Consider the following 25,920-nt stretch of genomic DNA (forward strand, 5'->3'; position numbering starts at 1 on the left):
ACCAACAAATAGTTGTTTGAGCCAATTCTATTCAGGTAACCACAAAGTTAGTTTCTCCCAAATGTTTCTCAGTCCCCAGGAATTGTCATCTTGAGTTACTCTATGTAGGATCTTGTTTTGTTTTGTTTTGTTTTGTTTGTTTTGTTTTGTTTTGTTTTGTTTTTTTCCCAAATATTTTTGAGATCAGTCATATTTGTCCAATTTGATCTACATATATACAGCAACTAGTATTAATTACAGTGCACGCTCCTCCTTATGAGATTATTAATAAATCTAACACTATTTGGTTCTAGAGTACTATTTTTGCAAACTTATCAAACTTACTTTCTAGTTCTTCAGTTATAGCTGAGATATTTACAATAGTGTTTTCTAATTCACACACTAATCATTTCCCCCCCTCCCCCAGATTTATTAATTTTTCAGGTATCTACATAAAGCAGAATTAATTTTCATTTTTGAAGTAGTAAATCTCAATGATGACAGTTGGATATTAGAAAACAGATATTTAGAAAATAGCTTAAACATTAATCATATTTATTAAATTAATTAATTAAATATTAATAGATACTATGTTATAGGTAATATTATATAACAGATAAGAAAGTCAGGCACCAGAACGGGTTGCCCAGGGAGGTGGTGGAGTCACATGGCAAGGTTCTGGTAGTGGAGGGGGCTGCAGAGGTAGCCCCTGTGAGAAGAACCCAGCAGCTGCCCCCTGTTAGATAAGGGCCAGTTTCAGCTGGCTCCAAAGGGGCCCACCACTGCCCAGAGCCAAGCCATGAGCTTTAAATCTCTCTGTTTAAATCTCTATGAGAGCACATCCAAGAAAAGGAAATAAAATGCTGCACAACAGCAGCTGGGAGAGTGAGGAGTGAGAAACCTCCCTGCAGACACCAAGGTCAGTGCAGAGGAGGGGGAGTGCAGTGCAGAGGTGCTCCAGGCACTGGAGCCAACCCCTGCCCTGTGGCCCACAGAGAGGCCCCTGGTGGAGAAGGCAGACCCCCCAGCAGCCCATGGTGTACCGCAGCAGAGCAGATCTTCATGCTGCAGCCCATTCAGGAGCAGCCCAGGAAAGATCAGCACCCCACGAGAGGGACCCCACAGCAGAGCAGCTCCCAAAGAGCCCGTTTTGTGCTGCCCGTGGAGAAACCCACACAGGAGCAGCCCAGGAAGGTTGGCACCCCACAGCAGAGCAGGGGGGTGAGAAAAATCTCAAATCATTTTCTTCAGACAGGAACTTCTGTGAAGCTTTTTTTATTTGTGATTGCAGTGCGGGCGTCCTGTCAATCAGGAGCACATTTTAGTAAACAAGTCATAACCTTTTATTCCCTATTACCCGATGCCTGATCACCTCCCCTGTTTCCTCACTGGCTGAGTACTACAGGTTCACAAGCTACTCGACACTCCTCTATACCATATATGTACATTTTTTCTTTTTTTCAACCCTTTAATTTCTCCTTTCTTTTGTTTTGAGGATCTGTGATCTTTGTTTTAGTGTTCTCACACTGCTCATCCTGTTTTTCTCAAGCTTCTACCTTACTTTGAGACAGTGAGGCCTCCCACTTGGCATTTCTCCTCATTATGACTACACAGCTACCTTGGAATACAGAAAAGGAGTTCTCTACTGCAAAAACACAACTTTGTTTCTCGCAGGGGGAAGAGTGACCGTGAAGGAGCAGTGGAAACGAAGCACCACGGCCTGACCGCAGCCCCCACTCCCGGCCCCTCAAGCATGCCACGCAGGGCACGGAAGAGGTGGAAGAGGGTGGATGGGGGAAGGTGCCCCCAGCTTGTTTCTCTGTTTCTCCCGCTCCAGCCCATCAGCAAGAGGTAATCAATTTCATTAATCTTCCTATGCTAAGTCTGTTTTGCCCGTAACGGTAATTGTAGAGTGATCCCCACTGAGGTACGCTGGAGGAACCCTTGAGGTACGCTTTTTCATTTATCAGGGAACTAGCTTTCTGAGAAGCCTCTTCTGAATTTATAACAGCAATCTGTCCTCCTTCTTCCACTCCGGATACTCCTATTAAGTGTGGCGAGTCTGGCCACACTTAAAACATCTGCTCAAAGCCTGTCCCTGCTGGGATTTAGGCTGCAACACAGGCAGCTTTCCCTGTCTGCCATTCCTTCATCTCTCTTCCTCTCCTTTCCATCCTGGGCCCTCCATCTCCAGCCTTCTGCCTCACTACCCAGAATGCAGTGAATAGCATTTATTTTGCTCTCTGCTTTTCCTTCCCAGCTCCCCTCTTGGTATAGTATGATCCAGTAGTACCGAACAGTTCTACCTGCACTGTTCACTCCATCCTCCCACCTTCCGGAGCTTTTTTGGGATATCTGGCCAGGCTTTAAGCCCAAAATGAACTTTAAAGAGCGCTTGGGCTACTGGGTCCTCAGGATTCATCCCCGAGTATGTTCTAATTCTGACCTCGAGTCTCTCATAGGATTTCTATGGTGTGCGTTGTTATTATCGCAGTTAGATAAGCAGCTATTTCTGCTCTATCGGAATTACTCTCAGTCTGGTGGGGGGTTGGGGAGGATTGTTCTTTCCCATTCTTGCATAGCTGCCTGGCAAATCATTCCCCTCCTAAATATTCTTCTCCAGGGAATAACATACTCAGGATTGACATTTCCTCCTCAGGAATATAAATTAGGCATTAGAAATGGATTTGACTGTTCTGCTGAGCCCTCAATTAAAGACTTTAATTTCCTTCTTAAAACTCCTAACCTCTCTGCTGGTAATGGGGGAGTGGCACCGGCCTGACATTGGCCCTGCACGGCCCCAAGGTCCAGCCGTGACCCTTGCCCGCCTCTACTCCTGCCCCTCCTCGCTCCCCAGTATGACTTCTCCAGGAACAGTGTTAATTGCAGTCCCTGTCTCCCCTCCTGGAGCACCTGCCGCTGCCTCCGGTGCAATATTAGGATTATAGGGAGCATAACTTGATACGTCCTCCAAAAACGGAACCTTATTGTTTACATATAAATTTCAAGCCTGAATTTTCACCAGACCCATATTTTGGCCAAAATACTGAAGCTCCTTTTATTAGCTTTTTAGGCCAGACAATTACACAGTATCAAACCATTTTTTAAATTATATATGTATTTTTATAATCTTTTTCCCTAGTTTTTGGGTTGTTTTTCCAAATCCTTATCATTCTCTCCAAAGGGCTATCTTTAGGCACAATCCCGGGGTCTCCAACCCCACACTGCTGACTCTTGGAACCCTTAATCCCCAGCTTTTCCCGACGTGCTGCTGTGGACTTTACCACCTCAGGCTACCACATGCCTTCACCTAGAATTAGGACAGAGGCGGGGTGTACTGCCGAGCACTGCACTTCACTGTGCTCAGGGTACCATACACCTAAGGGCCCAAACACCCCGAGACTCTCTTTCACTCGTCTCTCTTTTGTTTCATCCCTCTCCAGCTGAGGGGACTTCATTCATCCCCTTGAGGGACTACAGAACCTCACGGCTCGGGTCTTCACATTCGCTCTGCTCTAAAAGTGCGTCTCTTTCACGCTCACACGTTCACCCACCAGAGTCTCCCTGAACCCAACCCAAGGCAAGACATGGTAAAGTTTCCCTTACCTCAGTCCACGCACGGTTTCACGGCCTGGGTTATCAGCAGTAATCCCAGTGCCTGTTCCCAATCCAGGCTGGACTATATGTGGGCTGTGTCTGTGTATGTTTGTGCTGGCCTCCCTTCTCCCCAGAGCTTCGCAGAACCTGTCTTCAAATTAACAGTCTTGGTCCTTTGCCATCCATACCAAGATAACCCACCACCCCCGACGGGACCACTGAAATCAGCAGGGTGCACCTTCCTGTCTGTGGTGGCAAGAAATCTTCAGCGAGAATCTTCAGCAGGTGACAAGATCCCGGACGAGCCCCCCACATTGCGAGAAAAATCTCAAATCATTTTCTTCAGACAGGGTCTTATGTGAAGCTATTTTATTTGCAGTTGCAATGGTGGGCGTCCTGTCAATCAGGAGCACATTTTAGTAAACAAATCATAACCTTTTATTCCCTATTACCCGACGCCTGATCACCTCCCCTGTTTCCTCACTGGCTGAGTACTACAGGTTCACAAGCTACTTGATGCTCTTCTATACCATATATGTACATTTTTTTTCTTTTTTTTTCAACCCTTTAATTTCTCCTTTCTTTTGTTTTGAGAACTTGTGGTCTTTGTTTTAGTGTTCTCACACTGCTCATCCTGTTTTTCTCAAGCTTCTGCCTTATTTTGGAACAGTGAGGCCTTCTACTGTCCACTTATCTACTTAGCATTTCTCCTTATTATGGCTACACAACTACCTTGGAATAAAGAAAAATAATTCTCTACTGCAAAAACACAACTTTGTTTCTCACAAGGTCAAAAGCCGCTAGGGCACACATGCTTTGAAACCTGGAGATTCCTCAGCAGAAGTGCAGTATGTTTGCCCTATTCTTATTCTCTTAAACCTGCTTTCACCATGTCCAAGAACAGATTCATGAGTAGGTGGATTTTTTTTTTTTTCAGACTAAATACAGCTTTTCTTATTCTGTGCTCTGATAGAGTCCAAAGGCCCCTCATATTTCTAAACACAGAAGACAGTTTCTGAAGATTAAGCAAACTGATCAAAGCAGTTGCAAATATACTGAAATTGTTGTGCTCTTTCTGAAAACTGTTCTTGCAATTCCAAGTATGAAGACTGTTTAGGTAAGTTCAAAGCTTAACTATCCTTTATAGTAGATTGGGTTTTAGTTTTCTTTTTTCCATGATGTATAATCTAAAATCTTTTTTTCAAAATTTTAAGCCCATTGCACTTAAGCTGTAGAGAATTGTGGAAAGAGCTTTGTTCACTTACAACTCTGCCATATATTTGAAGAATATTATATCCCCCTTCTGTCTTTTCTTATCTAAAGAAGCACCCTCAGTTTCTTTCCTAGTTGTCTTACGTAGATATGTAATCCATTTTATTCCTTTACTCTGAAAATGAACTGGCTGGTCCATACACTCCACACTTCTGATTTGCAGTGTCCAAAAGAGAAGATAGCGGATAGCTGTTTATGAGATTGCAGCAGTAGAAAGTATGTCAGCAACAGCTCGGTGTACAAAGTCCACCTATCCTTATCACTACATAATATCACTGTGTTTTGTTACTTTTGCTTTTTTGTTTTTAAGATTAAAGGGTATTGGATGTCTGAATACTATTCTTTATGTGTGGTTGGTAGCACAATGTAAAAGGCCTTCAAACTACCCCAACAATGCTGTGCTGAATGTCTTTCATTGAAGTGTGTTTATGCATGCTAAGGGATAATCTTAGAACATTTTTGTGTGTGATATATCTGGGCATATGGCAGCGCTGCACCAACTTCAAGAGTTGAAAGGAGCTTACCTGTAGCAGCTCAGTACTTGATCTGGTCTATTTAAAATGCCTATTTCTTATCTAAACCAGCATGTTTGGATCAGATGTTTGGAAGTACTGTTCTATGTCATTTAGATTTAGTTTTCAGAAACTAGTAGTTAGAGAAGACTCAGCTAAACAACTTCTGCTTAAGCAACACTTGAATTTAATTGGCTACATCTTACCTGAGTGCAGTATGCATGTTTGCTGTGTTTTTCTGCTAAAATTTTCATCTGAAAATAAATAAATAAATAAATCAATAAATAAATAAATAAGCAGGTTGATGTTTCCCCTTAGACTTTTCCCCTAGATGAGATGGAAGGGGGTGATCAGAAGACTTAGCTATAGCTCATTGATCAAAGGTTTATGCATAGTTTAATGTTTTACACTGAATTATTTTTCTGAATTTTGCAATTTTAAGTTTTTATTTTCTTTCTCCTGTTCGCCTGATAAAAAAGATGTTAGTCACCACATTTTCAACTTGAGTGCTCTTTCTAAATACAGAGCCCTTAGCTTTTGTAGCAGCATTAGAACCATTTGGTAACAGAAAGTAAATATGTAGAAAACAGGGTTCTAAATTAGATGTGAATAACTGCATCTGCAAGCAGGACACAGGTTCTGTAGCTTTGTTCAATGCAAGCTAGTACATGACAGCATTAAGAAATTTTAGTTCATTTTCCCAGAGAGGCTATGATAGCAGATCTTATTTGCATTAGGAGCTGTGGTGCTTCTGATTCCAATGGTCAAGACCAGTATGGTCTCTACTAACATAATACAGAAATATCTGAGCTTCAGTGTGGAGTATTGATGTAACTAAAATGTTTATAGTCTTCTGGATATAAACAGCAAAGAGTGATTAAGATTTTAACTGATGACCTTGACAGCTCTAGCTGTCATTAAGAAAATCACTGAAATTCACCTGTTTTGATGTAAGTTTCAAGAAAGGTGGAAGTAAAGTAAGATATATGCCAATTTATTATTATTATTATTATTTATAAAGATGTGTTGTTCTTTTAAATTTGAATGTGAAAAGTACATTTTCCATAGTGGAGATGCACCTGTTTCAGTACCTATGAAACTGAAATACCTTCCTCAGTTTATAACACTAGATAATATTCTGTCCATTTGCACGGCTAGATAGAATTACTAAGTCCCCAAACAAAATTGTTCATAAAGTATTGAATTTTAAATAAAATTAAAAATTACCATATTAGATTGTTTTATCTTCTTTCTCAAATTGTTAAAGGCAAATTTCTGATTAAAATAGTAAAGCTGTAAAGGCCCTTATTTTTTCCCTGATTCACAATCTAGCATTTTAACCACACAATTCTTCCAGAACAAGAAAGTTTTAGGGTTTTTCCTAACTAGATTTAGAATATCTATTTAGGTAATATTGCAGTTGTCATTGTTATGTCACCTCAGCTATGCTTTTTAGTACAAGGAATGTTATTGGTTTCAGTAGTAAAGTAACTGCTCAACACTCCTTATGCCAGTGCATGAGACTTGCCTTGAATATGAAATTTTAAAGCAAAATTCTGTTGAAACATTTAGTACTTTTTTTTTTTTTTTTTTTCCTCACAGCAAATGCACAAGTTTAGTTTTGGGTAGCATGCATTCCATTCTCTGGTGAGCAAAAGCCAGAGAAAGCTATCACAGTACTGGCAACGTATTTATTCACCTTTTATTGTAAATTTATCCATTTGGGGGGGAGAGGGGGGCCTGACAAAGAAACAAAATAGTTTCATGTAGCAAAATGCAGATTTTCTATCTCGAAAATGCTGAATGTTTTACTGTTTCTATGATATGTAAATGTTACCTGTATGTGACTCACCTTCTCAGGGAAGATGTGCTGTTTCCAGGTCACTTGGAGAAACATTAAATGAAATGGAGGGTCGTACCTCCAGGAAGCTGTGAAATGAAGGAGAAGGTGAACCCCTTTGCTCAAGTATTCACTGGTGGACTTGGGAAATATTGGGTAAATGAAGCACTTTATTGCCTTTTATTGAACCATGAACAGTTCCAAGTCCTCCCTCTTTCCCTCCCTGCCTTCCTCCTTCCCTTCCTCCTCTATTTCCTTCCTTTTTCCTTTCCTCCCTCCCTCTATCCACCCTTTCCCATTGCGTAATGAGTGCTTGTAAAGACGAATATCCATCCTAGTGACATCCCCCCAAAGACGATCACTGTCCAGAAGTGATGTATATTCCTACAAGTATGTTTTCTGACATACGTCCTTTGTTACAGGTAGGTAATAATAAGTGGTACTACCAAGTAAAAGGTGACTTTGAACAAAAAGAGGGAGATTTCTCTCTGGGTAACTCCTTCATGTTCTTGGAGGAGGAACCGTACTACCAATGATAACAGAGAGGAGACATAATTCATGTCTAAATAGGGGAACGGGAAAAACTGATGGAATGTGGGTGCCAAGGTTTGCACCCACAAATACAAAGTGAGGAAAAAAATAGGAGTAAAGTTGCATTACAGAAAGGAGGCAAGAATAGGGACATGAGTTATCTGGAATAAGCTCAGATTGCACAAAAAAGCACACACCTTTGCATCACAGGCACAATTAACAAGAGAGCAGTATTAAAGGTTGCTGTTGGTTGAATGGAAGTCAGCCATTGCAGAGTATGCAGTGCTACTGCAAGCCAACAAATTGTGTGGTTTTGCCATTCTTTAATAAAGTTATGAATTCTGCAGCATATCAAATCCTGCCAGATAGAAGGCAGTGCCAGTGAGTATGGAGATGCCTGAAGGCCCAATTCATGATCACCTGGCAGGAGATAAAGACCCACTGAATTTCCAGTGGCTATAATGACTTTAAAGAACAAATTCAGCCACCAGAGCAACAGAGGCTAGGCAGTGTTGCTGACAATGTTGTAGCTGTTGTTCTGAGTTTGAAGCAGGTGCAAGCTTATCTCAAGAAACAGCTGCTGAAGTTCTGGTACAGATACACATCAGTATTGTTTACAGCCAGTATGTTTACTCAAAGTATGCACAAATCACTTCAGCTAAGTATATGTGAATGCTGAGACAGTGCTGTCATTTCACTGTATACTTTGACTGAGAACAGGCTCCTTGTGTCCAGTCACTGGCTGTCCTGTCTGTGGGCAGGCACTGTTGGAGCTGACACACCTCCTGAATTGTGTGGCCCTCACAGTAAACATTTCAGGTGGTGCCACAGACCTTGAGTGTAACTGTGCTAACTGTGCAGGGCCAACATGCAGCAGTGCTCATCCCTTGTTGCCTGCTTCTGGATTGGAATGAAAGCCCAGATCAAGCAGTCTGCTAAGCACAGCACCGGCTCCTACAGGTGTGCTAGGGTTCAGAGGTTTGGGCTGTATACCTGTAATTTTTGAAAAACAATGGAAGTAGACTCAAAACCTGCCATTTAGTAACTTAAAACTACTTGGACAAACCCTCTCCCCCTACTACAAGCTTTGTCTTCTCCACCCTCCTTTTGTAGGTCATGGAAGTGCACCATATTACTTCAATGAAGTAAGTGGCAGACAGAGCTTAAAAAAACAACACTAGGCCACTGAGAGGTGCCAATGCTTTGGAAATGAGAAGAGGCCTAACATGGCAGAAGGATATAGTCACTCAGACATGCACACAGACCAGACATGCAAATTGTCTTTTTCTTTAATCTGTGACATAGTTTTCTAGGGTGAATTCATCTGGGCAACCAAGTTCAATTTACATAGATGTAAGCTCAGACAGGCAGATGAAAACATCTTCTCTTCAAATCTAGATTTGATGTGAAAGACCAATCTAGACATGATCGTTTTATGTCCCATCGCAACATTATCTATTTCTCTCTAGCAACTCCAAAAGATACTCCTGCATGCTAAACAGTGTACTAAGAGGAGAAAGTTTAGTTACACATGATGTGTACCTTCTAACTCTTGAATAGCTGCACTACTCACAGCTCTGCCTTGTAATACTTTTAAAATGCTAGCACATTAATGGTGAAGCTTATCAAAGCTCTTAATTATATGCTTAATTCCCACAGAGGTCAACTGGATTTAACCCGTCTAATGCCTCTGCTCAGCTAAGATCTGGAAACACTGTAAATTACTACAGCAATGGGATTTGCCTTTGCAGGTGTAAGCTAACAGTACCCTGTTATGGGAAAGCCATTCCCTGTGGGGATACACAGGTAGACACAATGCCCTGTTTATTTCAGTAATATATGTCACAGCAAAATTTGATAAACTACAGAGTTTGGGCTCACCTTGAAGTAGATGTGTTTAAATGATTAGTGACAATGTTGAAAGAATTTGCAAACCACTTTCATCATGTGAATTCAGCAGGTTAGGTGTTCCCATGGACCAAGAAAAGGACCACTCACTTGACTTAAAACTAGCAATTACATATTTAATGTTTGTATGCAATATTGAAAATTCAGCCACATGCAGTGTGGATTATTCTCTGTTTTGAAATAAAATAAAAGTATAGCTTTCACTAGGCAATCAAATTCCTTAATATCTTCAAAAATAAATTGATGTGCTTTGAAGGTTCTTGTCTGATATGAGTGTATTTAATACAGACATAAATCTCTCCATACATTGGTTAACATCTAAGTCTTCTTCAGTGTTGCTCATTATGAAGGTTTTTTTGGCCTTTGTTTTGTTTTGCATTTGATTGAAGTAACAATGTTCTGTTTTTACACATTATTATTTTTTTAATCTTACAACCTCTTCAGTAACATGAATGATCTCAGCGTGATTGTCAAAGTTTATATGGACAATATTTCAAAACGAAGTTCTCTGACACTTGTTGGCTTCTCTTAATGCTTTTGTATGTGTGTGTTGATGTTGCACACAAAGTTAAAAATAGTTGAAGTTACAATTAAGAATCAAATAGTTAAATGTTGGATAGTATCACACAGATTTTCTGCAACCTTAATTTAATTAATTTATATAAACATCACGATACTGTCATTACCAGTGTATAGGTAATGATTTTCTTTGCTTGCTTACAGGAGAGGGGAAAAAAATCAATACATAATTTTTCAATAAACTGTTTTTTGCTCATGCGTTTTCATGATTTAGACCTTATTCCTAAATTCAAATGCTTTTCTGTATAAAAAATAAAAATAAGAAAACATTACTTTCCTTTTATCTTTTTTTTTTTTTTTTTTTTTTTTTTTTCCAAGACACCAATTCCAATAGTGGCTTCAGCGTTCAAATGAATAAAAATAAATCAATTTTCAAACATCAGACGTTTCATCCTATTCCCATTTTTCCAGTTGGATACTGAGACCGTGAGAGACTTATGTGCTACTACCTTTAGTAAGTTAGTTTCAGACTAACTTCAACTTGTACTTAAACACCTACAGACTGATTTGTCAAGGTGCTGAAGTGTTCCATGTTTTAAGTATGTAAAGTATATTTAAGTATGTATAAAAAAAGGGCAAGTTTCATTCTGAATGAGGAATTATTTTAACCTTAGTGTCTCAACAGCTAACTATTAGGAGGTCTGGGGATGGTGGCTTCCAGAGAACACTGTAAAGCCTAGCCACCCTCTGTGCATTTGCATATTGTTGTGTTGTAAGAAGTTTTACAGATTAGAACCAGAATTTTAATTCAGCCAATCAGAAAACAAGAAAAAGATAGTGAATGATGAACAGGACAAGTTTTTTGTCAAACAATGTGTTAGCATCACCTGGAAACTCCGTCTGTTCAGTTCAGTTTCCCTTCCTTTTTTCCTTTTAACCTTGTAATGAAGTACATAGCTTTTTAATCACCATGCAACCCTAGTTCATTCCACAAGTGTACTTCATCTAGTATGCTGAATGAAGCTTGGTCCTTTTGGTCCTTTGGGAAAAATAGTTTCTGATTATATTAATGAGGACTATTGCAGTGCATATGCACAAGGGGTCAACTTTCTCCTGCTATGATTCAAGAAAGGTTATTTATCTTTGAAGAACTGGGCTAGTAATCTGTAGGAGAAAAAAAAAAAAAAAAAAAAGAATGAACTTGGAAACAGTTAACTTAAATTCAATAAATTCATTATTGTTTTTGGAATATTTAATTAGAGGTGGTTTTGTTTGTTTGTTTGTTTGTTTGTTTGTTTTTTCCTAAGAGAAGAGGGATTTCTCTGAGGGCAGGATATAAAAGGTGGTGTGGGAAGAGTAGTCAGTTTTCGTAGTGTGCATTCTCTAGGTTTCAATTTACTTCATTCTCCTAGAGAAACTAATTCTGAATTCATTTGCCTTGAATAACCTCTTACAAAGCTGTACCTACAATCTGCAGGAATAATCCAGAATTCTGTAGTTATTGCTTGACAATGGGAATTTAGTTCCTAGCAGATCAGTAGGTTGAAGGAACCATTGAACTGATAGGAGTAAATTTTTAATTCTGTCTGAGGATATGCTTGACACCAGTTTGTAACAAATACATGTAATCTATCTCGCTTGCTGTGGTACAGTTATTTGTTCTGTTTGTTTCCTTCTCTATCACTTTCTCCATATATTTGTTTTTATTCAATTCCTATGTTAGGTTTATGAGAGGAAGCTTAAGATGCCACAAGCTTGCTGGATGAGGGAAAGGCTGTTGATGTAGTCTACCTAGACTTCAGCAAGGCCTTTGACACGGTCTCCCAGAGCATTCTCCTGGAGAAGCTGGCAGCCCATTGCTTGGATTTGTACACTCTTTGCTGGGTTAAACACTGGCTGGATGGCTGAGCCCAGTCAATGGAGTGAAATCCATCTGGCGACTGGTCACTAGTTGTGTTCCCCAACAGCGGTTGCTGTTGGGGCCCATCCTCTTTAATATCTTTATTGATAATTTGGATGAGGGAATTGAATGCACCCTCAGTAAGTTTGCAGACAATACTAAACTGGGGGAAGTGTAGATTTGCCTGGGGGTAAAAAGGCCCTGTAGAGGGACCTGGACAGAATGGGTCAATGGGCAGAGGCCAATGGGATGAGGTTCAACATGGCTAGGTGCTGGGTCCTGCACTTTGGCCACAACAACCATATGCAGTGCTACAGGTTTGGGGCAGAGTGGCTGGAAAGCTGTGCAGAGGAAAAGGACCTGGGGGTGCTGATTGTTGCTCACCTGAACATGAGCCAGCAGTGTGCCCATGTGGCAAAGAAGGCCAACGACATCCTGGCTTGTATCAGGAATAGTGTAGCCAGCAGGACCAGGGAGGTGATCGTCCCCTTGCACTCTGCTCTGGTGAGGCTGCATGTCAAGTACTGTGTTCAGTTTTGGGCCCCTCACTATAAGAAGGGCATCGAGGTCCTGGCGCGTGTCCAGAGCAGGGCTACAAAGTTGGTGAAGGGCCTGGAACACAAGTCCTGTGAGGAGCGGCTGAGGGAACTAGGGTTGTTTAGTTTGGAGAAGAGGAGGCTCAGGGGGAATGTCATTGTTCTCTGCAACTTCCTGAAAGGAAGTTGTGGTGAGCTGAGGGTCAGCCTCTTCTCGCAGTGATAGGACTAGAGAGAATGTCCTCAAGATGCTCCAGGGGAGGTTTAGTTTATAACTTAGGAGACAATTCTTCTCAGAAAGAGCAGTCAGGCATTGGAACGGGTTGCCCAGGGAAGTGGTGGAGTGTGACTGTCCCTGGGGGTTTTCAAGGAAAGGTAGGACCTGATGCTTAGGGACAGGGTGTAGTGGGTAACCTTGGTAGTAGGGTGATGGTTGGACCAGATGATCTTGAAGGTCTTTTCCAACCTTAATATTTCCATGATTTTAAGGTCTTACTTATGGTTTACCATAAATACAGAGCTTAGAAACTAGGCAGGAGAAAAAGACAAGTGGTAATAGACAAAAGGCATCAGTGTCTTCATTTTACAAGGAGGTGTGGTGTCAACTACCACCTTTGCCACATAGTTTGCATCAGACTGGGCAAACCGGAAACTGATATTCTAACTGCTTGTAAAGCAGTTAGTTTTTTTAGTAAGTTTTCACTTAAAAAATTAGAGCAGAAGCATTCCTTTTATGGTTCATATTAATGAATAATAAACAGTTGTAACATCTTTATTTAAAGGTCAGTTTTAAGCAAGGTATAATTTCTAGGGATGCCTTATTATGGAAAGGTACATCCCACTTGCCATGTGACATAAATTGTATAGTTGGGCTTAATCTTGCTCCAGTAAGGTAGAATCTGTTGAATCTATATAGACCATAATTATGTGTAGATAAAGAATGAATATGAGAAAAATAAAGGGCAATTTTCATTCTGAATGATGAATTATTTTAACTTTAATGCGTCAACAATTAACTAACAGGAGGTCTGGGAATGGTAGCTTCCAGAGGACTCTGTAAAACCTAGCCACCCTCTGTGCATTCCTTGGTCTGGACAAGTTAAAGGACTAGCTGGTGACCAGGGAGCGATCTCTTCAGGTATCTCTAGGTAGTTATGTGTAGGAGACATAACTAGCCATGTTTGGTGAAAAAAAATAAATAAAATAAAAATAAAATAATAAACTAAATAAAAGACAACTTAGCTTACCAGATTTCCATTTATATGTCTGAGTGTAATACTGTAATACTGGAGGGATGGGCCAAGAGGAACCTCATGAAGTTCAACAAAGGCAAGTGCAGGGTCCTGCACCTAGTGAGAAGTAAACCCAAGCACCAGTACAGGCTGGGGGCTAACCTGCTGGAGAGCAGCTCTGCGGAGAGATACCTGGGAGTCCTGGTGGACAGCAGGCTGACCACGGGTCACCACAAAGGCCAGCGATATCCTGGGCTGCATTTGGAAGAGCGTTGCCAGCAGGTCAAGGGAGGGGATCCTCTTCCTCTACTCAGCCCTGGTGAGACCACACCTGGAGTATTGTGTCCAGTTCTGGGCTCCCCAGTATAAGAGGGACATGGAACTACTGCAGCGAGTCCAGAGGAGGGCTACTGATATTTGAGTGGACTGGAGCACCTGTTGTACGAGGACAGGCTGAGAGAGCTGGGCCTGGAAAAGAGAAGACTGAGAGGAGACCTCATCAATGTGTATAAATATCTGAGGGGAGGGTGCTGAGAGGATGGAGCCAGTCTCTTTTCAGTTGTGCCCAGCGACAGGACAAGAGGCAGCAGGCACAAACTGAAGTACAGGAGGTTCCAGCTGAATATGAGGGGGCACTTCTTTACTGTGAGGGTGACTTTGCACTGGGACAGATTGCCCAGAAAGTCTGTAGAGTCTTCTTCTCTGGAGATACACAAGGCCTACCTGGATGCCATCCTGTATAATGTGCTCTGGGTGATCCTGCTTGGCAGGGGGGTTGGACTAGATTAGGTCCCTTCCAACCCCAGCCATTCTATGATTCTGTGCTGTGGTTGGTCATACTGGGTTGAAAGTGGTCAGGAAGGCTGAGGGCAGCTGGAAGTGAAAATTATTTGCAGCAAATGAAGGGGCAGCATTAGATCTCCCTCTGCCAAAGGTCCTGAAAGACATACGGATCTTTCACAAGGGGTAAACAAGCTCCATTGATTTCAGTGCTTGTCCCTTTTAGGCCATAGCTGCATCAGGAAATAGAAGATAGCCAGGGATTAGTTAATGGCTTAACCCTGCTGAAACCAGATTGAGTCTCTGAAAAGGAATGTGTCTACTGAGCTCCACCTTGCAAATCAACAGAAGTTGGTGGGAACATTACAATGTATATTTGTTCTTACTTAGTTTGAGTCACTTTAATGTTCAGTGATTTACATGTATTGACTTGGCAACCAATAGTTCCTCATTTGAGTCCTTTCCTCCTCTCCTTCCTTTCCTTTAATTAAACATCATGTAATTTTCTGTGGAAATAAACACTTCCTTCCCCCCTTTACTCTCTCTCTCCACAACCCCCCCTCTTCCCTCACCTCCTCTCTCCCCCTACCCAACCCCCCCTCCCCACCCCCAAGAAAACAAAACAAAACAAAACAAAACTTTGATTTCCTGTTGTTAAGATGAGAAATAGGTTAGAAGTTTTAGGGGATGTCCTTGGTCACTTTGTTAGCCATAAAGTGGCAGCAGTAAGCCCCTAAACCTGCATGTTTCAAGGGGGCTCACCAGGCCAGGGAGGGAGGAACAAGGAGCTCAAGACCCTCTAACATCCTGTTGAGCCAGACCCAACTGCAGGACTCTTTTTTGTATCTCATTTTTGTTTCCAGTCTCAGTCCTTAAGCTGAACATCAATTCTGATTTCATGTTTGTTAACAAGTGAAGTCTCTGCCAGGTTGCTGCAACTTGACATCAGTGCCCCAAAACAATGATTGTGTTAACTTTAGCTGCAAGCAGAGGGGAATAAGAACTGAAGTGAAAGAAAGTACCTTATGCAAAGTTGTCAAGGAGGAAATCAAGCCAGACGCAGCAATTAATTGACTAAGACCATGAGTTTTCCAAATTCACTCTAGAATTTTCCATAGAACAGTGAATGAGCTAATACCAGCAAAAAAGGTTGAAAATATATTTCAGGTATGAATGAAGACAAGAAAAAAAAAATCACATTTAGATCCATTTTATTTAGAAAATTAATTATCAAACTGAACACCTGAATTAATCTTTCTCTAAGAAATAATGTTATTCCTATTTAATATTTTAAAATTTAAATATTTAAATATTTAATATTTAATATTTAATTGTAAATAAAATTAAAATAATGTATTTTAAATATAGAAGTTTTAGAATTGTGATTAAAAACCTAGCAGAAATATTGTATGTGTTGTAAAATATACTGCCAAACTTCAAATACACAATATAACTGCATTTTTGATAATTTTGTCATTGGTCTTTAGACCAATACAATATGACTTTACATTTCTCCCCCTGAAAAAACAAAACAAAACAAAAAACTTTCATAATGTAAATAAAGTATTTATTCTAAAACACAGCCAATATTTTTTATAAAATCACTCATGACTGATATAGTATCAATTAATGGAAAACATTTAATGTGTCTTTGCTCTTTCCTGAAACAAAAGAGTTTTTTCTTCTGATTCAGACATGCTTTTGGACAACTAAAGGATGACAAACCATATTCATTGAAAACTTATGTACTGCAAAAAAAATGCATTTGCATTTGTTGTGATTGTTCTCTGCTTTAAAAAACCTATCAATAATTACATCCTTAGCTGTGGTGCTTTTTGTTTGTTTGTTTTAATGTTTAACTATTAGGAATCCTGGTGAAAACCAATAAGAACTTATACTTTTCATGTTTAATTTAATGATCCCCTTAAATGTCCTGTAAATGTTCACTTGAATCCTATTTTATGTAGTGTGCCTGCTAGTAGGCATGATTTATAACTGACCTACATTCTGATATTATAGAAGATCAAATGAGGAAGGTTAAAATCAAGCTACAAAGAAAAGGCTAACATGTCTAAATAGAATTGCATAAAGCCACAACTCTACCATGATGTGTAGAACCATATTCTGTATATCTCTGTGTCTCTGATACCTTAATTTAAGGAGACTCAGTTAAATTCTCCAAGCTCTGGATTATAAAAGATGTAATTCTCCTAAGAAATCAAACTGTTCTTACAGAATATCAATGACTTTTCTTCATTAAGATTGTAAATGGCAGTTTCACAGCTTATCAAGCAAGCGTGCTTTCACATAAACTACTTAAACACCATCATCTTCACTTCTATTTGTAAAATAAACTGTGTTGGCACTCATTCTGAAATGGTGTTCTCCTCAACATGGAAGTAGTTTTAACCTTTGTTCTTTTACGAATAAATCAGCCCTTTAACTTGACAGGTTAAATTTCATGTCTGAGTTAGCAGTATTTCTTTAAAGCAAGCAACCTATACCACATTGCTGTTGCACCAAGAAGTTTGGCAGACTGTGGGAGAGGTGTATAGCATGCAAAGGTAGAAAATTCTCAGTAATGAGTTTGATTTTAAGGCTTTCATTTGCACTGAAACATAATATTTTGTGATGCCCTTTCTCCAACTCATAGGTAGGCATGATTACAGAGTTACCGGTGACTGCAGGGCTCTGGATCAGTTTAACAGTTCTCTTTGAGGCTCAGACCCATATTCATAATGCAGCAGTGGGTCTTTAGTCTTCCAGTATGTTCATATAGACTGCATCTGAAGAATGGGACATCCAAAAAGGTGTTTATTGTGCTTCTGAAACCGATAAAAAGAACCATTTAAAATTCAATAACATTGATGTGTCAGAAACATGATGTGTCAGAAACATGACCTGAAGTTAAATATTTTTCATTGTCTTCTCACTGTCAGCTGCTTTGTAAAACACTTTATTCACACGTTATAATTCTTTGTTGTGTGATAATGTTTTTAATTTATAAATATCATTATTTTTAAATACTGGAATATTTCATACTGATACATTTTTGGTTCCACTATGATAGTAAACTGAATTAATGGAAATAAAGTTGCAGCAGCTTTGTCATTCATATAAAAGTAGAGAAAAATGCATTTATACTCAATATGGATGCAAAGAACTGAGCTGAACTGAGTCTTTCTGATATTATAGAAGATCAAATGAGGAAGGTTAAAATCAAGCTATAAACTGGAATCATGATAGATTAGGTCTGCTGTAGCCCCATTATTGTAAACACATATGGAAAAAGAAAGAAACAAACAAACAAAAAAACACAGTATTTTATCATATTGTGCTGCTTATCTAAAAAACAACAATAAAAAAGTGGGTTTGTAACCACAAATACATACTTTCATAGCCCTTTCTTTTCAGCAGTGTCCAAATCTGAATGACCATGTAATTATATTTAAATTCTAACTGTGCACTTTTTTTTTTTTTTTTTAAAAAAAAAAAAAAGAAGAAGAAGAAGAAGAAAAGGATATACCCTTATCTTTTAAATACCCTTATCTTTTAAATAATTGACTATTGTTTTTAGTTTCCTGTTTTCTTTTTATCTAAGTGCACTGTTATTTTAGAGAGCTTTCTTCACTTTATGTTTACTCTGATAAGGTTGATCTTTGAGAACTGTCCATTTCCTCACCAAAGTCTTTCTTTTATAACTGGGAGAACCCAAGTGACCAGTTCCTTTCTTCTGTCAAGATGAATACATTCCATTTCTTCTGCAATTGCCGGTGGTTTGTGCTTGAACTTAATCTGTTATTCCTCTTCTTGTGTGAACTCCTTTTATAAAAGCTGTATCATTACTTTTATAAAATACTGAATGGAATGTACTGGTGGCTTTACAATCCAAGATGATGATAGGAATTCACTAAGCACTTTAATAATTCATAAATGACATCATAGCTTCAATACAGCTAGTATATACAGCTAGTACAGTTACTACTGTATAGTAACATTCTTGAATAAAGCATTATATTAAGTATATGCTATAGGTGTAATGCCAGAAGTTAGCAATTATTTATTGTGGTTGGTTATATTTCAAACTAGAATGTATTTCAAACAGCTGCTAAACACATTATTGTGATATGCAGGTGATAACTATTGTAAGCTATGAGAATAGAAAAAAAAAAAAAGTAAGAACTGCAAGAACATGTAAGAACATGTAATACTCAGTGTTCCACATGAAATACCAGACTGTGGCAAGATGTTAAATTTGTAATTTTTTTGAGTTGATAGACTCTATAGTATAATGAAAAATGTGAACTGAAGTGGTAAATGTTTTTTTTTTTTTTTTTTTTTTTTTTTTTTTTTTTTTTTAAGGAGAACATTCTTTCTTCCTCTACCCCAAATGGACCACACAAATGTGAGTGATCATATGATTCATGCTTCCTTTAGAATCTCTTAAATTTAGGCCTCTCTTTCCATAGGAAATATGGTTGGATTGTTAGAAGATGCAGATCCATGTGAATCTAGGTGGAAGATTTGGAAATTATTTCTGGTATATGGAGCATGAGTGGAACTGGCACTTTAATTTCCTCTTTTTTGGCTGCAGAGTAAAAGTAGGATAAAATAATGAGAGCAAAAGATAGGAGGTGTTGGCATAGGTAGAAAAAAAGTGAAGATCTCAGATTCCAGAACCTCTGAAGGTAGAATTCAGAGATTAAGAAGGTTTGAGAAGTGCAAGAAGAATGGAATATCTAATGAAAGAGAGGAACCTTATAGCAGAAAATAAATTAATAAATAAATATCATAGAGAAGACTAAAGGAAAAATGAAAATATCAGCACTGCTATTTAATTTTGTTACATGATCAGTGTCCAAAAGAAAAAACAAAGCAGGTAATAACTCCTGTAGACAATGCAGAAGATACTGTACTTAATATAAGGAGATTTTTCCAGTTTCATCATGGTTGTTTATTACAGTGATTTTTCCCCCTCTTTCTTTAGCATATAATTCATTCTGTGGGCAGCATATCATCTTACATCATTTTCATTTCCACATTTACTGGCATTTCATAGCACTTTTTGCAGATCCTGCTTAATTCATATTTTATTATCCATTCTCTTTTTCTCTTACTTTACCTCACAGGGTACAGACTTTTTAAATTTATTTTATTTTAGCATAACTTTACCCTTCCTGGATAAAGCCAACTGCATTATTGAAACCATTTAGCCCTGTGACTGTGCTTACCGAAGAACATGCCCAAGGGCTCTGCTGCCACATTATGTCTGGTACACAAAGAATAAACATTGTCAGCAATTGAGGGGAAAACTTCTCAAGGAAATGTTGAGAAAAGTTATGCTATGGATGGCTCAAAGGCAACAGGACAAATAGGATGTACTTTCCATCAGGCTGGAAAAATAAAAAATAAAGGAATTCCTACTCTTCTGACCCAAAATAAACCAACTATATTAATCACTTCCAACCTTCCAAAAGTCCTCATATCCGTCCATTTTTTTCTATTCATCTTTGTTACCCCCAGGTTCTCCTCCTGAGCCTTGTCAGTACTCTTCTTGCCCTTTGAACATTACCTGAAAGCGAATACTGCTACTAAATGTTCTTCAGTATCAGAATTCAACCTGAGAGACATTTCTGAGAAAGGTTGGGCATACACTGACTGACTTAGCTCTACATGCTACCAGTTAAACACTAGAATTGTTAGATTAGGTTGACTGATTTGTTACACTTGTTTTTCAGAGTGGCAGTATCCTGATGAACTTCTTGTTTTCTTTCTCCCATCATATCAAGAGATGGAATAGTTCCACAATAGCAGATGAAGAGTGTCAGTGAGTCTTATTACCTTATTTCAGTTGTTAATCAGGAAGCAGAAACAAAAGTGCCAGAAGACAAATTACTGGTAAATACAACAGAAGAAATCAGTCACCAGTGGAGTCTGTAGAAATGTACGTTACCTGTGTAATATCCTGGGATGTACTATCATAACTGCTTCTTTTCCCCTCAGTTTGAGCCCAGCATATTCCTAATAAGAAATAATATAAATAAATAATAATAATAATAATAATAAGCCTTACATCAAAAGCAGGAAATATGCAGTGAAGTCCTTATGCAGTGAAGAATGGAATAGGAAGCTAAGAAATATATATAATTTCACAGTTTAAAAATCATTAAGGCTTTACTGAAAAGGAGTAAACATTCACCTGTTTGAAAGGGTAGCTTATTGCCTAAATTGTAAGTATAAGCTTCCTCCAGCCTTCAGATGCTTCTATTTTCAATAGCATACATTGCGGGAAATTATTGATAAACCAGCTATTTTGGACTCCAGCTCCTGCGCTGAAAGTAATAAGACTGTGCTGTAAATTCATTTTGGAACAGGCCACATACCCAAAGACCTGTTCAAACTTTTAGCAGTTTTTGTTTATAGAAGGGTTGAATAAACATTCAGTTTGCAAAGAGATGTGATATTACCTCTGCTCATCTATTTCTTATTTCCCTCTGCAAGGAGTAGAAACCTAAATTTTCTGTTAAAGAGTAGTTAGTACCTTCATACAGAGCAACTATGTTTGTTTTATAGTTAAAGGGGGTTGGTTTGAACTACCCCAGGCAGGACTATTGAATGCAGAGTGTTTATAACTGAATGTTTGGAATGTTTACCTGATCACTCTCCAGGAATAGATGAGGGACAGTGACAACCAAGAAACCCAAGGTAAACATGTTGGAACAGGAATGTTTCCAACCAGTATAGGTAAGCCCAGATGAAGATATCAGGCAAGAATTTCATATTCTTTTGCATGAGAAAATAAATGTATATGTGTGGCAGTCAAACCTCAACAGTTCAGTTTTACCTATCGTTTTCCAGACATACTTTTTGCTTGAGTGGATCACCAGTAAAAAAAAATGTAAGTCTACATCATGACTAATAGTCTCAGACAAAAAAAAAAAAAAAAAAAAAAAAAAAAAAAAAGTATGCTGTGAAGTGCTTGGAGGTCTGACGTGAAATACTGATGTTATTCATGATATGCTTTTAATTCACAGGATTTTCAATTAGTGTCAATGCTCATTACAAATCTGAAACATCTGATCGAAACAAAGAGCTGAGACAAGAATATTTGCCTTACAGACATTTTTTCTTCAACTTTTATTTTCTTTCTTATTCAAGTACAAAAACATCTATAGAATAAAATCATAGAATATCCTAAGTCGGAAGGAACCCACAGGGATCATTGCATGCAACTTCTATCTCCACACGACTTCCCAAAAATCATTCCTTATGTCTGAAAGCACTGTCCAAACACTTCTTGGACTCAGTCAGGCTTGGTGCCCTGGGGAGCCTGTCCCAGTGCCTGACCACCCTCTGGGTGCAGAACGTTTCCTTAACCCCCAGCCTGACCCTCCCCTGTCCCAGGTCCATGCCGTTCCCTCAGGTTCTGTCGCTGTCCGCAGAGAGCAGAGCTCAGCGCCTGCCCCTCCGCTCCCCTCGTGAGGGAGCTTCAGGCCACCATGAGGCCTCCCCTCAGCCTGCTCTGCTCTGGGCTGAACACAACAAGAGACCTCAGCTGCTTCTCACATGTCTTGCCCTCTGGACCTTTGACTATCCCTGTAGCCCTCCTTTGGACACTGTCTAATAGTTTTGTGTCCTTCTGATATTGTGGCACCCAAAACTGTACACCAGTGCAGAGTAGAATGGGACAATTCCCTCAACCGACTAGCTACGTCATGCTTGATGCACCCCAGGGTATGGTTGGCCTTCCTGGCTGCCAGGACACACTGATGACTCATATTCAACTTGTTCTCAATAAAACCCTCCAGATACCTTTCTACAGGGCTGCCCTCCAGCCTCTCATCCTGTAATCTGTGCATATAGCCAGGGTTACTCCATCCCAAATTCTGAATCTAGCACTTGCTTTTGTTAAACTTCATATTGTTGGTGATTGCCCAGATCTCTGATCTGTCCAGATCTCTCTGCAAGGCCTCTTTAACAGTCAGGAAGTCAACACTTCCTCCCAGTTTAGTTTTGTCTCATCTGCAAACCTTCTGGTCCCATATCCAAGTCATTTATGAAAATATTGGAGAGAACAGGCCCTAAAACAGAGCACTGTGGAACCTTATTAAGTGACTGGCAGCCATCTTGTTGTAACCCCATTCCCTATAAAGCATTGGCCCAACCCATCAGCCAACTGTTCACCTATTGTATTATGTTTTTATCTAGCTGTATGCTGGACATTTTGCGCAGAAGGCTACCGTGAGAAACAATATTGAAAGCTTTACTGTAATCCAAAAAGGTTACATCAACTAGCTTCCCTTGGTCAACTAGATGGGTGACCTTGTCATAAAAGGAAATTAACTTCATTGCACAGGACCTTCCCCTCATGAACCTTTGTTGACTATGAACAATGACTGCATTGTTGTTAGGGTGTTTTTCAGTGACTCCCAGAATAATTTTCTCCATAATTTTACCAGGCACTGAAGTGAGACTGACAGTCCTATAATTACCAGATCGTTTTTTCTTGCCCTTCTTGAAAATTGGAACAATGTTTACCAGCTTTCATTTGACTGAGACCTCTCCAGATTCCCAGTATCATTGAAAAATAATAGAGGTCTTGAGATGACTATCAGCCAGCACTTTCACTAACTGTTGTGGTTTAGCCTGGCAGGCATCTGAGTGCCACACAGCCAGTTTCTCCCTCACAACTGGTGGGATGTGGAAGAGAATTGGAAAGGTAAAAGTGCAGGATCTCATCGGTTGAGATAAAGACATTTTACTAGGTAAAGAAAAATCTGTGTGCAAACTCAAAGCAAAACAAGGAATTCGTTACTTTCCATTAGCAGCCACACCCAGTGAAGCAGGGTTCATCACACATAAGTTTCTTGGGAAGACAAATGCCATAACTCTAAATATGCCCCTTGTTTACCCAGTTATTATTGCTGAGCATTACAACACATGACATGGGACATCCTTTTGGCCTGTCTGTGTCAGCTGTCCTGGCTGTGTTCCCTCCCAGAATCTTGTGCACCCCAGCCTCCTTGCTGGCAGGGCAGCATGGAAAGCTGAAAACTCCTGGGCTCTATGAAAATGCTGCTCTGCAACAACTAAAGACATCAGTGTGTTATCACCACTGTTTTCATCACAAATCCAAAATGCAGCATTTTGTTAGGTTCTGTGAAGAAAATTAACTCTGTCCCAGACAAAACCATGACAAGTACCCTGGGATGAATCCCACTGGTCCCCATAGACTTTTGTGCATCCAGGTGGAGCAGCAAGTCCCACAAAAGTTTGGGGTTGTCTGGGTGTTTACCATTACCACAGTTACAGTCCTTCAACTCAGAGTACTTTGGGTCCCAGAGCCCATCGTATGTGTTGAAGAGGCAAAGAAGACATTGTCTATGTTTTGTCTGTGTCCCTATCTGTGAGGTGACCATCCTCATGAACCAATGGACAAAAGTTTTCTTTGGTCTTCATTTTGATGTTAACATATTAAAAACAAAGCAAAACAAACAAACAAACAAAAACAAAAACAAAAACAAAACAAACAAACAAACAAACAAAAAAAACTTTTTATTGTCCCCCACCATATTGGCCAGCTTCAACTCTAATTGAGCTTTGTCCATGCAAATTTTCTCCCTGCAATGTCAAATAGTATCCCTGTAGTCCTCCCATGTTGCCTGACCTTACTACCAGTGGCCATAGACTCTTCTTCCAAATAAGATCCAGAAGATCACTGCTCAGCAAAACCGACCTTCTGCCCCACCTGCTTGACTTCTGACATTTTGGAATTGTCTGATCATGTAATCTTAAGAGGTGGCACTTAAAAAGTGATGAGCACTGATGTACCCCAATGCTTTCAAAAGTAGTTTCCAAGGGGACCTTGCTAATGAGTTCTCTGAGCAGCCTGATGTCTGTTCTCCCTAGATCCAGGATTGAAATTTTGGTGGCAGTTTTCCTCCTATCACCGATGACTTTAAACCTGACTACTAATGAACATATGTTCATTATGGCCATGATGGATGCCTATTGCCACTTCTCCCATGAGACCCTGTCTGTTCACAAGCAATAGATCTAGAAGGGCACCTTTCCTCATTGGCTCCCTTTGTACCTGTACCAAGAATTTATCATCAGGTGTTTTAGGAGTCTCCTGGATCTGTTTGTATTAGCTGTGTGGTATTCCTAGTTTTCTTCTGGTAAGTTGAAGTCACCCATGAGGACAAGGGTGGCTGATCTAGAGGTATCTCTTAGCTCCTTAAAGAATATGTCATCGGTGTTGTCATCCTGGGTGGCTGGCCTAGAGTAGATTCCCACAATAATATCTACTTTATTTGCTTGTCCCTTGATCGTCACTCAGAGATTCTGAACTGTGCCATTGCCTCTGCAAGCTCCACACAGCCCAGCCTCTCCATTACATACAGCATTACCACCCTACCTCACATGCCCTGCCTACCCCTTCTGAAGAGCCTATAACCATCCACTGTAACACATCAGTTACAAGACACTTCCCACAAAGTTTTGCTTAAGCCTATGATGTTGTTGCTCTGGGACTGACGAAGAGTGGAGCTCCTCTTGCTTATTCCTTATGTTTGCATGCATTGGTTGTAGAAACATTTCAAATTTGCTTCATCGTACCCAGCACTTCGTAGAGCAGACTGAAGTATTACTCATGCAATCCCTCAGATTTTGGTGTGCCATCCCATAGCTTATCACTGGTTTTGTCCCTTTCCCCCTTCAAGTCTAGTTTCACTCCCTATCAGTCAGCCTTGCTAACTCCTGTGCAAAAATACTTTTCCTCAGGTGTCCCATCAGGCACCAGCAGGCCTACTGTTTTTTATACCATCCCATAACTGAGAAACCCCAAATTCTTCTAGTGACACCAGCCTTGGAGCCAAGTATTGATCAGTTGGGTTTGCTTGTTCTTTCCAGTGTCTTTCCCTACTACCGGAAAGATAGAGAAAAAAAACGACCTGTGCCCATGATCCTTTAACTAATTGCCCCAAAGCCCTGAAATACCTTTTGATTGCCCTTGGATTTCTCTTTGCTACTTCATCATTGCTGAAATGAAAAAACAATAGTGGATGACAATCAGAGTTTGTATCAGGCAAGTGACTTTTCTAGAGATGTCAGTCTCAGGGAGGCTGCAGATTTCCTTATGGGTCGGGTCTGCTCAGCATATAAGGCTTTCTGTTCTCCTCAGGAGGGAGTGTGGCAATGTCCCCTGTGACAATAACCTTTTTTCCTTATGGAGGTTGTTGTGATACAGGGGATAGGCTGACTTGCCCTAGATGACCCTTACAACCTAGCTGGACCTTCATCCATAACATTGTTT

General features: G+C 39.7%; 2 long non-coding RNA genes across 2 annotated transcripts; both read right to left on the minus strand.

Annotated features, from left to right (window-relative positions):
- On the minus strand, nucleotides 1–22,490 carry LOC118155857. Its single transcript, XR_004746047.1, has 3 exons — nucleotides 22,480–22,490; nucleotides 5,681–5,687; nucleotides 1–111 (listed from the first exon to the last, which is right to left on the minus strand). It is a non-coding gene; the product is annotated as an uncharacterized LOC118155857 (long non-coding RNA).
- Nucleotides 16,251–20,622, minus strand: LOC118155858. Its single transcript, XR_004746048.1, has 3 exons — nucleotides 20,560–20,622; nucleotides 16,659–17,431; nucleotides 16,251–16,613 (listed from the first exon to the last, which is right to left on the minus strand). It is a non-coding gene; the product is annotated as an uncharacterized LOC118155858 (long non-coding RNA).
- Nucleotides 22,491–25,920: the final 3,430 nt, after the last annotated feature.

Source organism: Oxyura jamaicensis, chromosome Z (genome assembly GCF_011077185.1).
Source record: "Oxyura jamaicensis isolate SHBP4307 breed ruddy duck chromosome Z, BPBGC_Ojam_1.0, whole genome shotgun sequence".
Classification (NCBI taxonomy): domain Eukaryota; kingdom Metazoa; phylum Chordata; class Aves; order Anseriformes; family Anatidae; genus Oxyura; species Oxyura jamaicensis.